Source organism: Coptis chinensis, chromosome 4, assembly GCF_015680905.1.
Source record: "Coptis chinensis isolate HL-2020 chromosome 4, ASM1568090v1, whole genome shotgun sequence".
Lineage (NCBI taxonomy): Eukaryota > Viridiplantae > Streptophyta > Magnoliopsida > Ranunculales > Ranunculaceae > Coptis > Coptis chinensis.
Window position 1 is genome coordinate 90,729,555 of NC_141459.1, and position 15,583 is coordinate 90,745,137.

Sequence of the window (15,583 nt, forward strand, 5' to 3'; positions counted from 1 at the left end):
ATCTTCGAATGGGACGAATTCTTGTATCATACTATCAAGGAAGTACACCTCTCCACCTTCGGCTTCATCACAATCCTTATACAACAGAAAGATATTTATGTCCATGGACATCTTACCAAAGTTGATCTTCATTTCACCGCTGTAACAATTTATCAAAGCTTTTCGGTAGCGAGGAAAGGTCGCCTAGAATAATTGGAATTTTATCAAAGGCTTCCCGGTGTCTATCACAATGAAATCCACTGGATAGTAGAAATCGGGCTACTTGAATAAGAACATCCTCAACTATGCCTCACGGGAATCTTGGTAGAACGGTCACTAACTTTAATTTGACTTTTGTAGGCTTTAGGTTCTCCAGCCCAACGCTTTGGTACACATGATATGGCAAGAGATTAACACTAGCACCAAGGTCTAAAAGAGCATTACCCGTGAATTTTTCTCCTATCCCGCATGATATTGTAGGACTTCCGGATCTTTGAGCTTGACTCGAGCTTGTCGATGGATAATAGATGTTGTTTGTCCAAATAGAAACGCCGCTTTGGAACATGAGTACTTCTCTTTATGTTGCATGCATCCTTCAAGAATTTGGCATATGATGGCAACTGCTTGATCGCTTTGAGAAAGGGGATATTGATGTTATCTTTCTCAAATGCCTCCTTCATCTCTGAAAATTGCTTGTCCTTTTTGCTTTGAGCAAAAAATATAGGAAAAGGTGCCTTCGGTACAAACACATCAACATGTGTCTGCTCTTCTTTCTCTTTGGCATTCTTACATATCTTGTCTTGGTTGTCTTGACAAATGGGAGTGGAAAGGATTTCCCCCACTTCCTTTTGAACTTCATTTGAAATCTTGACCAATTGCTCTGTAGCAATGTCATCATGAGAAGGTAAGTCAACCTTGTTGTCTATCTTCAATCCTGATCTGAGAGTAGTAACTGAGCTAACATGATCATGGAGGTGATAAATACTAGAAGTTGTCCCAATGTGGCATACATCTTCACTCTTCAATATTGGTTCCAATAAGCTAGGTTGAGTGGCTTGTGTCTTTACAGACAAAGCAGTGGTGAGTTGGTCGACCTTAGCCTCTGTGAGACTCCATTCTAGAACATTGACTTGCCCGAGATTGCCGGAGATTGAGCCGAGATCGCGTGCAAGAAGCTCTAGAACACTTTCAAACTTCTGATTTTTTTCTGTGATAGCAAAGTAATTGCATTCTCCGTTGGCGGGTGCGCATAATTTCTCCTAGGATCGCACTAACTCTCCACTTGTATTGGAATTTTGTTGAGAGTATAATTGTTGTTGAGGGACCAACTGAAACTTGACTTGTCCGTGGAATATAACTTTGATCTTGAGAACTTGGGGTCCAAAGATTCTGTCTCCAATAATTACCTTGAAAGTTATTACCACCTTGGTTGGGCCTCTGAAATGAGTTTATATTGTACTCTCCAACCGATGCATGTTGATAGTAACCGTGACATTCTAGAGTTGCATGAGAAGTGTCCCACAGACTTCAAATATTGGCTAGCTTGCATGACGGGAAAGATTTAGCTTGAGACTTGTTGATCTTGGAGGGATTCATGGAGAAATGATTGAATTTCTTACTCAAAGTTTCAATCTTGGTGGCTAGCCGCCAATGTAGACTTCAATTCTTGATCCGATTGTTCATGTGCTTGGTAACCAAATTGCTTTGGCTCCCCCATGCTAGCTAAGCGACATCCTCGCTTGCTAGTAGTCCATTGTTGTGTTTCTTCACTAAATTCTCAAAAAGTTGTAAGCTTCCTCTCCATCCATTGATGTAAACTTGCCTTTGTGCATTGATCAGATCATCTCGCTTGTTCATCATCGAGAGTCCTCGATAGAAAAAAAAATGAGCCAGTGTGCTCTTTGTCGTATCCATGATGTGGACATGAGATTAGCAGATTATTGAATTTCTCCCAGCTTTGATGATATTCTTCACCACTTTTCCTTTGAAATTGCTAATGGCTTGCGCGCATGGCATCCGCCTTTTCCGGGTGGGTAGAACTTGTTCATAAACTTTTTCTCAACTTCTCCCAATTATCTATTGAATTGATCGGTGTCGGCAGCTTAACCATTCGGAGGCTTTACCTTCGAAAGTGAGAGCGGAAAAAAGAATCAACTTGATACTCTCATCTTTGATATTCTGGTTCTTGAAAGTTCTGAGGACTGATAGAAATATGTTCATGTGAACATATGGCTGAACATTGTTTGAACCATTGAACTTTGGAAGCATTGAGATTACTGATGCTCTAAGCTCAAACCGGGTTAGCTTCGCTTTACGAAAAACAATATCACGCGGGTGGGTCTCCAATGATTGGCTTAATAAAAATCGCTAAGCTTCTTCTATGTCAGGCTTGCATGGGTGTGATAGCTTCCGTGGATTATTGGTGTCCATAACACCTCCATCATTACGTCGCGGCCATTATATCAATCCTGCTCTAGTATTCTTGCTATCACGAAGATGATGAAAACTATCCTACTATGCTTGAATGCAATTAAACTAATATGCAACTATTCTAAATTATACTAATATGCAAAACTACTTTCCTTCAACTGGTTGGGCTTTTTACAGCTAGTATCTCATCCCGTTGTCTAAAGCTACCTCTTCTAGGGTTATGGTGAATCACTTGGATTGCTTAAGTACCACGCCCCACGCATCGATAGTCCGCTTTATCAAGATCCGCATAAGAAACACTAGAGTTTGATATTTCGCTGTGTTGGCTTACAACTTCAATTGTTGAAAAGGTCCTAAATGCAATTATACTAGAAAGCAATAAAACTATGATGCAACTATACTAAGAAAGCAATAAAACTAAACTACGATGCAACTATACTAAGAAAAATAAATAGAATGAAGATTCGACTAACCTGGATGGTAGATCTTGTCTTCGAGATGTCCTTCAAGCTTCTTTCTTTTCCAAAAGGATGGATGATGTGGCTAAAATTACCTCAAGATCCAAAATTCTAATCTTGAAAGAAAACGTTAAACATAAACAACTTAAAACGGCAGCGGCGCCATTTGACACTTCCTCCTTTTGTGTGTTTAGATGGTGTATGGATGATGTAGATAGATGATGATCGTTGAACAAAAGAGAAGCGTATCAAAACCTAATTATCCCTCAATAAGTAAAGGATGAGTAGGGTATCGTTCCACTTTTAAGTGTATGTTTATATGAAGGACAGGACTGGAAAGGGGGTTTGAGGGATTAAAAACTATAATTGTAGATATTTTAGATTCTAATGCTAAACTAAACTAAACTAACTAAACTTATACTAAAACTAAAAATTGGAAATAAGGAGAGAATATGAGAGAGATAGATTCAAGAGATTCAAATCCACCAATACTTTTGATTCAATGACCTTTTGCTCCATGGTTGTTCTCACAAGTAGACTACAATTAGGCAATCGAGCGAGTGCCGATGCCCTCTTGGACAAAACATCGTTAACAAATAACTCTACTTAAGGTTATTCCTATGTTCATGTTACTAGTATCTTCTTTCCTTTTATGTGAGCTTGGGCAGCTATTCAATGAATCACCATCTAAGGCAAACACAAGGAATACTTCCCTTACTCTAAAACACTACACAATTAGAAGAAAAGTAGAGAATAATAGTATAATATTCAATTACAATAAATAAAACTCTATTCTAGTATTATATTCAATTGCAATAAATAAAAGCATATTACTAGCAAATATTCAATTGCAATAAATAAAACCCTAAACTAGCATGATATTCAATTGTAATAAATAAAAACCTTAATCTATACTTCCATCCCCCAAAAGAGGCAATGGAACTAATAACTAAAAACATAAAGAACTAACCTGATTGAAGAACACCATAAACCAGAAGAATCATTAAACCTTAAGCACCGGCTTCATCTCCTCCCATGAAGGAGAAGATTAGCCTTCCATATAGAAGGAAGAACACGAAGAACGAGAAGAAGAAGAGTCGAAGAACATAAGACTAGAAAGACTAATTTATTAAGACTCAGCTAGTTAAAACCGATCTTTTATTATTAATCTCTCTCTGCCTCAAGTTCTGGAGACAAGAATATAAGTGAATTGGCTAATTACATGAGGCACTTAGGTCCTCTATTTATAGGGGTTACAATGAGTTCTAGAAGCATTCCAAACCGTCATTTTTTTCCTAATACAAATAGACTTCTTTCAGAGTCTGACTTCGCTTCAAAACCGGTGAAGGAATTGGCTACAAGATGGATTCATGCGCCTGACGCATTATCCATGCGTCCCGACTTAATCAATGCGTCTGGGCGCCGATCTATCGTCCCGATGCAATCAATGCGTCGACGCCGATACATACATCGCCCCAGACGCATAAGCCGATTTTCTCTCTTCTGCTCTATCCTTCTATCATCTTTTGCGGGCTTTGGTCCAAGCAACGAATCCTTTGGCCTTGGGCTTCCAAATAGACTTTAAAATAGGTCCAAGTCGCATATTTAATAGCTCCAATTCCTTGGCTTTCTCCATGATTGTCCACGGACCTCCCATGTGATCCTTAATGCTCCGAATTGCTTCGTTTTACCCCATTTTCTCTAATATTCTACAAAACTCTCTTTTTCACCTGTAGAATCTTAAAACATAACTTACAAGCACTATTAGTCCACTAAGATGGCTAAACAAGAGGCATAATCGAGGGTTAAATAGCACTTTTCTATCATCTTTTGCGGGCTTTGGTCCAAGCAACGAATCCTTTGGCCTTGGGCTTCCAAATAGACTTTAAAATAGGTCCAAGTCGCATATTTAATAGCTCCAATTCCTTGGCTTTCTCCATGATTGTCCACGGACCTCCCATGTGATCCTTAATGCTCCGAATTGCTTCGTTTTACCCCATTTTCTCTAATATTCTACAAAACTCTCTTTTTCACCTGTAGAATCTTAAAACATAACTTACAAGCACTATTAGTCCACTAAGATGGCTAAACAAGAGGCATAATCGAGGGTTAAATAGCACTTTTTGAGCACTTATCAGGTATCGATGAGACGTACCTTAGGCGAGTTAAGGACAGATATGACCACTCGCCACGAGTCGATGACAAACAAAGATGGGTGAATTCCAAAGCAGAAATGAGATCCTCCATGATCGCATTTCAGGATAGTATGCTTACTTTCCGGAACCGGTTTCAGAAATGTTCATGGCGAGCCAAAGATCGGGCCAGCTCGGTGATGGATACTCTTGGTGATATCCGGGAGCGCTTAGCCTCCACGGAGCTCAGATCTTGCCGCGGCGTCGCGGACTCCCCGGTTCTTCTTCCGCGGCCCCAGGGATTCTCTGACACTGAGGGATCATCGGTAGCTAGATTTATTTTTTTCCGGTCTTGTATATTATTTATATCGATATTTTATTTACGTGTTTGCATTTTCTAGCTTAATAGTAGATGGTTCCTAAATATTTTTATCTTGATATATTAGCTATATCTAATATTATAGTATATAGGTAGGAACATATATTGGTAATAATAAATTATATACATATATATATATATATATATATATATATATTTCATCATTAAACAACAAATTTTAACGTAACTAACACGTTCAGAAACCGATAATGAAAACGCATCAAAAAACAGTCAGAAAACGGTCATGAACCACAACTAAAAAACGGTCAGAAAACGGTCATGACCACATCTAGAAAACGGTCAGAAAACAGTCAGAAAACGGCAATTTTCTTTCTATAAATAAGTTCAACTCTTCCTCCATATTCACTCATTTCATATTCTTCCCTTTACACTTCTTATTCTAAAAACCGTTTTTGGACCACTCCAAGCTCAAGATTAATGGATGCACTAGAAAAGTTTGAGCAGCAGCAGATTGAATATGGTTCTCAAGTCTTCATGCTCGGTTGTTTTATTATAGTCATGTTGTTAATGTGGCATATAGTTCTATCTAACATTTAGGTTTGTATTTAAGTCATCGTATCATTGTGTTGTGTTTTCATACCATTGTATGTTCTTACATCTTAGTGTAATCGTATACCTACATTTTCCTTGTCCTTCTACTTACGTTTTATTTAAAAAAAAAAAAAAACTCCTTGTCACATGCCCCATTCTTCTCATCCACACTACATCCACTTTTGCGCATATCTTAGAAGATACATGTGGTCTAACTACCCTGTGACACCTCGAAACGTATCTTTTACATTTCGGATGGGTGCCTATTTATAACAAGGATAGGCACCTCAAAAATTTAACTTCCTTTCAAAAATAACTTTCACCACTCCATCTTTAATGGCCCTCACTCGAAGTTTCGTGCCCGAGCAAAATTTTATGGAAAATTTCCAAAATGGTCTTTTTCATCCTTTTTTTGACACTGAAATATTACGTCGAGGATGGTACCCTCTTTTACACCATAAACAAGCATTTTATTCCAGAGAATTGGTCTTGTTATTTTATAAAAGCGGTTATTTCCAAAACGGACAATTCTTTGTCCGTGCTAACGGATGCGAAAATGAATTGACTATGGAAATCATCTCTGAGGTACTTCAAATTCCTATTACAAACCAAGGAGTTCACCTTCAGGATTCACCTTTCGATAATATCCGGCATCTGATGTTTGCAACTATCCTTCACGGCGAATACAACCGGAAAAACCGTATTGTTTATCAGAGATCTTTACAAAAGAACCAATTATCTGTGATCCAATGGGTAGCTCATAATGTCCTAGGCACATCTAAGACTTCCGAAATAACCAAACCCCTCCTCCATTTACTCGGGTCTTGCGAGTAACCGCAATGATTTTGCATTATTAAATTTCTCGGAATGCAATCGCGCGTGCGGGAAAAGGCAGCCCCTTTACCAACCATTGTGACACTTATCATGATACATTGGGGTTTTTCTAGCACTTCTCCTCATACACCTCTTCGAACAGCCAACATTCTTACCATTCACTCAGTATGTAGGAATGGATTCTGGAACCCCGACGTCGCAAAGAACCATGTCGGTACAGGACCAAACGAAGATTGTTCCACCGACAACATCTTCACTGAAAATGCATTATGTAACGTATTTAATCCCATGGAAGGGCTTCGCTTAATTCAACAAGGACTGATGACATTATTCAAACGTCAGAACATTATTATCACCAGCCTTCTTGAATTTCAAGACCCGCGGACAATAAACGAAGAGGAACAAGCACAATTCTTGCACAGCCACAACCAATTCTTGGCAAATCACACTCTCATAATGGAGAACCATGCCGAGATTTACCAGACAGAAAACAAAATGTTGCAACAGGCTGTTGCACGGATTGACGGCATAGAGAATCTTATAAACGGATTCCTCCCACAAAAGGATCCTTGCCGTTACTTGGGCCAATGAAACCATTTATATTTTGCAATTTTATATCATTTATCATTTTCTTTTTAGTTTTTAATTTTCGTATGGTAATTTGTTTTTACTTAATTATTCTCATCATGCTCTAATATTTGTTTATCCTTGTCTAAACAGGTCACAATTTTTTTTTCACATAATGGAAGCTCCAAAGATGATTCCAGAACAATCTTTCCATTCTTTGCTAAATTCTCTGGCATATGGACATCTTTTCAGAGACTACATCACTCAAGTTGGATGGAACTCTCTCATTCTACACCCGGAGCAGACATACTCCCCAGGTTTGGCAACTTATTTTTATAATAACATGGAAGATCTATCAGCTGTCCAGGGTTTCCCTTTGAATGGGTTTACACTACGTATTGGTAACACCCGACACGCCTTTTATGAGCCAACAGTGGCTATGGCTCTAGACCTTCCTCCTCTTGACCCGGATCTCCCATCCAATACATGATAGAGAATGACCTTAATGACTACTCTAGGGAAGATTTTGCTGCCCGCTATGGCGATGGCCTTGCCCACGTCAAAGAACGTGCCGAAGCTGGCCGATGGCCAGAATTCACTATTCCACTAGCCAGTATGACCATGAATGTTGGAACTGCCATGTTATTTATTCTTCTGAACATCATGGGAGATTGGCATTTTTCCACGGCATCAAAAGCAGCATGTAAGACATTCCATGCATTGGCCCAGCAACGTACCACCTTCGACATTACAGAACTAGTAATTGAGAATCTTAAGAAGGCTCGATCTTTTTGGCAACACTATATCACCCTGCCAGTTACAGCATGCAGGATAGTGAGGACATACTTCCCTGAGTTTGCAGCCACCATTCAGGACTGGGTAAAGGTCGACTCTATGTGTCCAACAAACAAGATAATTCGTTCCTTGCGATTTCGGACATGGACACATACGCAAGGTATCTTAAGAAAGTTCGTTCTTTCCCTAATGATGAAAAATGATAGCTCATCTAGACAATGCAAAAGAAGAGGAAATGGAGTGAAGTCCGAAAGCTATGATAGATTGGTGGGATCTTGAAGGAATGGCATTTCTACAGGGACGAGGCAAGGAAGGACTATCCCCCAGTTCAAGGATGGGGCAATGTGAGTTGATGCATGTACATATTTGTTTTATGTTTTGATATGAAATAAATAAATAACCTAACAGTGTGCTACTCTAACAGTGTGCTTCTACTTTTATGATGTATAATATATAGTGTGTTACAATAACTTTCTATGGAAGATGTCAGCTTTATTTTTGCTCAAAGTCTTTCAGGTATACTCTTTCTTCCTCTTAACACTTTGAGGACACAGTATCCAACTGTTTGGGGGTGGTGAGAACCTTTTGCAAAAATTAGGCATGCATAGTTATATATAGTTTACTTAATGTCTAAATAAATTTACTTAATGACAAATTCTCGTTTCTCTTTCTATGATGAAAAATATTTAGAAATCTCACCCTAGCATCAAAATTAGGACTTGTTCTTAGAAACTTAATTTAATATGTATGCAATAGTTTTTACATCTTTTCATGAGCATTCATGCACTGACTATCATTTAATGTACACAGCAGTAAGTTTCTGGGACCCACAGTTAGACAACTTAGTTTCCATATCCTGTAAGAATCTAACCAAAAGCCTCAAAATGTGTGATATATGAGTAATGACACAGAGGAGTAGTTCTTCCGAATAGAGAAGTTCACACGTGTACTTACTTGATCACTACCAAATCCTAGGCGAGAATTCAGGCCTTCTTTGGATCGATATAGCCAAAATTCACACCTGTAAAAAATTTTACCACTAGTCGCCCCACTGAACCGTTCATTAATCCTTTCTACTTCACAAAAAAAATAAAAAAAAATCATTACCCATCTAGTAACCATAAATAAATAAGCCTACCTAGATGATGAGTATGAGAAATAGGATGAAGTGCAGAAAAATGAAGAGAAAACCCTTGTCACAAATAAAAATCAGTTACCTATTTCAGAAGAAAAGAAAAAGAAAATAGAAATATGTTTCCGAAAATCAAAAGAAATATCAAGGTTAGAACTTCCCCCAAGGATCAAATCAAAAGGGAATACAAAAGCTTGAAAAATCCAAGTATGGAAACCCATATTAGAAGCGAGGAAAGAAAATAAGGATTCTCTAGTATAAATATCTCAAGACCTTATTCTCTCATACTTAGCATTTTGAATTTTCCATTCCATTTTCTTCTACACTACCACCTAAGCCCCCATAACACCTAATAAAGACCTCTAGCTCAATTAGGAATAGGATAGTGTGATAATAAGTAGTAGTTGTGACTTCTCGACCTCGCTCCTCCTCATTTGTCATTGAGTATGTGAGGAAAGCGTGTGCCCACCGCACACCGGAGATAGCAAAGCTTGAGTGGAAAAATAAGAGAGAAATTGTGTTTCGACATATACCTATGAGAACCTAATTAAGGACGCTATCCAAAGGATCCAGAAACGGCCCTGCTCGTACATTTCATTATTAGATTCCTGCATGCATGCTCATACGTAGATGTTTCGATTATTGTATGTATATTAACTTGAATTTCGAAATAATAAAATCCTTGTTTCCCCTGCTAGTGAGATGTCTAGATACCTGAGATTAATTAAGGATACAAGCCTTTGTTACTGAGTCGTTGTAGTATAAATGAAGTTTGTGAGTATCTTCTCTGGAAAACTCTCACGAGGCTATAACTCGTCCACTAGGTAATTCCTAATGGTTCAAGGCCTTGTTGCATACGGTCAATGCAACCGCACTCTGCGAAATGAAATTTAGCTTAGGACAACACATTTTTTTTTACCACTTATCGTTTTAATGTCTCTTCTTTGCTTGAGGACAAGCAAAGTGCTGTTTGGGGGTGGTGTGATAAGCACCCAAAACTATAATATTAAATCCCGAGAAACATAGCATTTTGGTCGATTATGTGTTTAATAATCCTGTAATAATTATATTTTCGTACTTTTGCAGGTTTCCGCAATTAAAATGAATATAGTGATAAAACATGCATTGAAGTACATGAATACGGGAATATTTGGAGTTTCCCACTCGACCCCGTGAAGCCGAAGTTTCCAAAAGAACAGAACCAGTGCGGAACGGGCCCACATATAAAGAAGCAGGAAACTTCCGAAGCTCAAATCGGATAAATCTAGATGCCGACGTTGGCTAGTGAAGCTGCCAAGAAACGAGAATACGGGGAATATTTGGAATTCCCACTCAATCCCCGTGAAGCCCAACAAAGCCTGACTAGAGTCGAAGTTTCCAAAAGAACAAAACCAGTACAGAACGGGCCCACATATAAAGAAGCAGGAAACTCCCAAAGCTCAAATCGGATAAATCTAGGTGCCGACGTTGGCTAGTGAAGCTGCCATAGCGCGACGAGGCGACGAACTCTCTAGCGAAGGACAAAAAAAAGTCGTAAAACGCCAAAATCGGCCGCCATGGACACACTAAGTGGACACACTCTCTGGGCCCGAAGGCATGATGAGTCGGCATAGGCGGTGGCAAAGAATGGTTTCAATTTGATACCACCTGGCAAGAGAGAAGATGTACGCACTAATTCAAACCGTGGTTTGAATTGAAATAAGCTACTGAAACAAAAAAACTTAAAAAGCAAAAGGACAAAAAGCTAAACATATCAAAACAAAACTTTGATTCTCAAAGTTTTGAACAAATAAATCAGCTACCGAACAAAACTAAATTAAATGATTCACGGATCACTCTTGTATCAGCCTATATATATGAAGGGGTCGCCTTCATTATAAGGTCTTCAGCATATTAATGCTTTAGCTACGCTTAGTTTTTTTCTTCTTCTTCAGTACTTACATTCCGCCATTTCCATTTCAGCAGCTTAATACTGTAAGTTATTTTACCCTTAATAACAGTCATTTCTTTTCTAGTTTAATTTACGTCACCGCATTTATTTACTTAATGTATACGACAAGTTTTATTATTCCTTCTATGATGATGAGCTAATCCCCTCGGGGAGGGTTATCTTTGCTTCGTGTAAAAATCGGATTGACTCGTTAATATTCTAGAATCACTACTTAGAATTAATTAGGCATAGAATTAACATCCAGTCCCAAAATGATCGAGACGTACAAAGTTGGATCACGATGCTCCAGATCTACTTCGCTACGACTCTCAGTGTCGACAAACTCTCCAATTCGTCCGGTGATGTGAAATCGAGCCGGGAGCGGAAATAATATACCGGAGATCGCGGTATTATTAAAACTCCTTATGCTAGTGAAATGTGACCTAGAGATGTGGGCATGCACTAGGGATCAATACTTCGGCGTCGTCTCAAAGCGAGGCAATTAGGGATGTAGTGATTTGGTAATAAAAACTGTTAAAAAATGATTCTTGCATGAGCATGATTAACTCTCTCCCTGTTTCTCTACATTTTGTTTACATACATATAATCGTCATAGTAATTTATTTTATTTGCATTACCATTATTTTAATTAAAAACCAACTAAAAAGAAACCTAAAAATCCTACTCACTTAAAGTTGTAACTCTAGTTGTGAACCTATCCGAGCCCTAAGGTTTGGACGATCCCTTACTCGACCTATCCTACCAATCCCACGTGAGTAAGGTAACTTGACTAAAACGTACGACTATACGGACGTTGGACTTTGGACTTTGGACTTGGACTGTGGACCTCGGACTTTGGACTGTGGACCTCGGACTTAAGAAAATAAGTAACTGAAAGCCAATAATAAAAACGTGTGTAAATTTTGTTTTATCAGTACGCTCTCCAAAGGATCCAGAAACGGCCCTACTAGTACATTTCAATGCAAAGTTCACTGTATGCATTATCATATGTAAATGTTTTAATTATTGGATGCATATTAACTTGAGTTTCAAAGAAATCAATCCTCGTTTCCTGCTAAGGAGATGTATGGATATCTGAGATTAATTTAGGAAACGAGTTTTTATCACTGAGTCATTGTAGTTTAAATGAAGTTTGTGAGTATCTTCTCTAGAAAACTCTTACGAGGCTATAACTCATCCACTAGAGAATTCCTAGTGGTTTAAGGCCTTGTTGCATATGGTCAATGCAACCGCACTCTGCGAAATGAGAATTAGTTAGGACTACACATTTTTGGCCACTTATCTGTTTTAATGTCTCTTCTTTGCTTGAGGACAAGCAAAGTGCTGTTTGGGGGTAGTGTGATAAACACCCAAAAGTGTATTATGAAACCCCATTGAGACATATAAATTTGGTTAATTATGTGTTTAATAATCATGAAATAAATATGTTTTTATACTTTTGCAGGTATTCGCAGTAAACATGGAAATATTGGTTAAACCTACGATAAAGCACGGGGAACGACATATATATGAATTCTTCCAAATCCGCACAGAAGCATCAAACTTCCGAAGCTCCTACCTCTTGAACCAGGACTTCGAATGCGACAAGTGACCTGCTCAGACAATCAGGGCAATGAACTCTACGCATAGATGGGAAGTTATAAAATTGCCCAAAGATCGGAACGCCACTGGACTGCACATGGACCCACTATGCAGGCCCACAAGATTGGATGAGTCATCAATCATGGAGCATGTCAAGACAAAAATGACAAATTATTTGTGCAAAGTTGACACCTTGCATGTAATTAATTAGATTAGGTGTTAATAGTGAAAAAAAAGGCAAGGTGTCACTTTGTTTTAATGTGGTGGATAAAAATGAAGTAAATCTGGTTTGATGTTTCACGTGGGAGGAAATGAGATTTCTCTCAAATAGAGAAGAAAACAAAACAAGGGGGGGGACACTCCATTTACTCCCTTGACTTCTTTTCCTTACCTTGTATTATTTTAGTTCCTTAGTCTTAGATTTTTATTTAGTTTTTATTTGGTAAGAAAAAGCTTGTAATAGTTTTAATGGAGGAAACTTTGGTTTTCTTCTAGTGGAAAATAAATCAAAAGCAAGTAAGTTTAGATAGTTAGTTTTCTTCTTCTTTCTCTCTCTCTCTCTTTTTTTGTTACATTCTACACTTGTAATCCTTTATCCCAATGATCATGAGCTAACTTCCTTTTTGGGGAATTAATAAAACTCATGTAAGGGAAAATCTTTGTTGTTTGGTTTGGTAAGTTGTTTAGGAAGAACAACTAGACCTACATCCTATCCCAAAATGATAGTTGGTGTAGTGTCTAGTTAGGGATCAAAGTGATGAGCTTAGAGATAAGTCATTATCTTGGTTCCACATGCTAGCATGTATGAGCTTAGAGATGAGCCATACATGTTAGGGATCAAGTTTTCTTTTATTAGGACTTGTCTATGAGTTCTAGGAAGAATAAAATGAACTTATTAAAATTAAACAACAAAAGTTATCTTCACATGAGGAGGATTAACTCTCCACCTTTGCTTTTAGTAAAATTGTATTGTGTATTAGTTGCATGATTTTTGTAACTTAATGTTTTTAATTTTTGTGTAGTAAAGAAACAAAGTATTTAGTATTAATATAATCATATTTAAACTTACTCACTAGTTCCCTAAAGAGTAAAACAACCAAGTTGTAGTTTGTCCTAAGATTTAGGTTGGTTCGAATCCTTACTCCAAACTATATGAACACGAAGATCGTGAGTAAGGCAAATCTTTGAATTTGCACTTTCGCATAAGAAGAGATTCAATTCTCTAACGTAAAAAAGGTGAATACCATTGCCTTTCCTCAAACACCCTGCAGTCTTGTGCCCAAACTTCCTACAGTAGTCACACATCTTTGGTATCCAGCCATATTCCACCAATATCGTTCTAATATCATCACCACCCATATCTATATCAAAGGTGTCAGGTAACTCTAAGTTAATCTCTACTAACACACTAACTCTAGCAAAAGCCAATCTTTTCCTTGTAGCAGTGGCTTCATCCATCCTCTGAGGTTCCCCTATTATGCTTACCATAAACCCCAATCCTTCCCCAGTCCATAAATCCTTTGGCACATTGTATAAGTTTACCCAAATCGGAATAGCTTTAACTGTATGTTTTCTCTTTTCCACATCTTGATTCCATTGGGTAACTATGAAACACTTTCCTGCCATGTATATCTGGGCCATTTCCAGAACCCTTCTCTTATCTTCTTCATTGGTAAATTTGAAGTAGAAGATATTTGCATCCGCAACCATCTCATAATCCCCCTTTGTTTTCCATTTTTTCCTTAGGAATTCTCTTACCACTAGATATGGTAGTTTTTGTTCCAAAAAGAACCCCACAACATAGTCTTTCCATATATTCCGACCTTTACAAATTAACTCATTTTGTACTTGTGCAATACCCTCGACTATATTTAGACTGAACTGTTTAAGACCAGTTTCTAAAGTACTTCCTTTATCTCCCTGAAATAGTGCATTCCAGTTACGTGGTTGCCCTCCTGGATTATCTCCATTTACTCCTTGAGAGCAAACTCTATCCACCCTATGATTGAGGTTTTGTGACTGAGCATTTGTGTTTGTCGTTTGAAGAGTTGGGAAGTTCTGGAGGTTCAGAACATGAGAACTCATATTGCTAACAAAGTTTTATTTTTTTTTTCACTAAAGAACTCTCACTGTGATCAATGGAGGATTTTACCTAAAGTGGAAAAAAACATGCTATTGTAAGGGATAAGAAAACTTAACTAAGGGTTTTTTTTCCTATTCTAGGGGAAAAGAGAGAACACATGATCATGAAATAGATTAAGTTATGTTGCAACCGTTTTCCACAAGGATGGTCCCCATTGTTGAAAAAACTTATAATTTTGGTGCATTTGTCATATTAGTTGATTATGTGTACAGTGCTTTGTTTGGTCTTGTAAATACATATGAATGTTGTTTGTCATTGTTAATATGTTTCTATATCAGCTGGCATAAACATCCTGGATAAGGTTGGTCACGATCTCTTTGTGCCATTTGTTTAATAAAGTCTGTTTTTTTTTTCTTCAGTTTTTCCACTACTACTTTCCTCCACCCACAACACCAACGTACCACTTATAGTTGTTTACTCTTCTGCTCTCAGGTGTTAATTTCAATAAATAATTTTGATATTAGTGAGTTAGATTTATTTAGTTAATTTTACTAGGGTTTGATTTTTTTGTAAGTCATAAAAGGATGATCGAGGAAAACATAATCCACCCCATTTTAAGATGTTATTGTCGTTTTGACGCATCATGTTTACACGTATCAAGAAGCAACGGCAATCCAGGTCGGCAGTACTACAACTGCCCCAATTGGGTG

The 15,583-nt window shown here is 37.9% G+C and overlaps 1 pseudogene; it reads right to left on the reverse strand.

Annotated features, from left to right (window-relative positions):
* The window catches only part of LOC147505587 (ruBisCO large subunit-binding protein subunit alpha-like), a 31,268-nt pseudogene extending 16,393 nt beyond the window's left edge, over positions 1-14,875 (reverse strand).
* Positions 14,876-15,583: the final 708 nt, after the last annotated feature.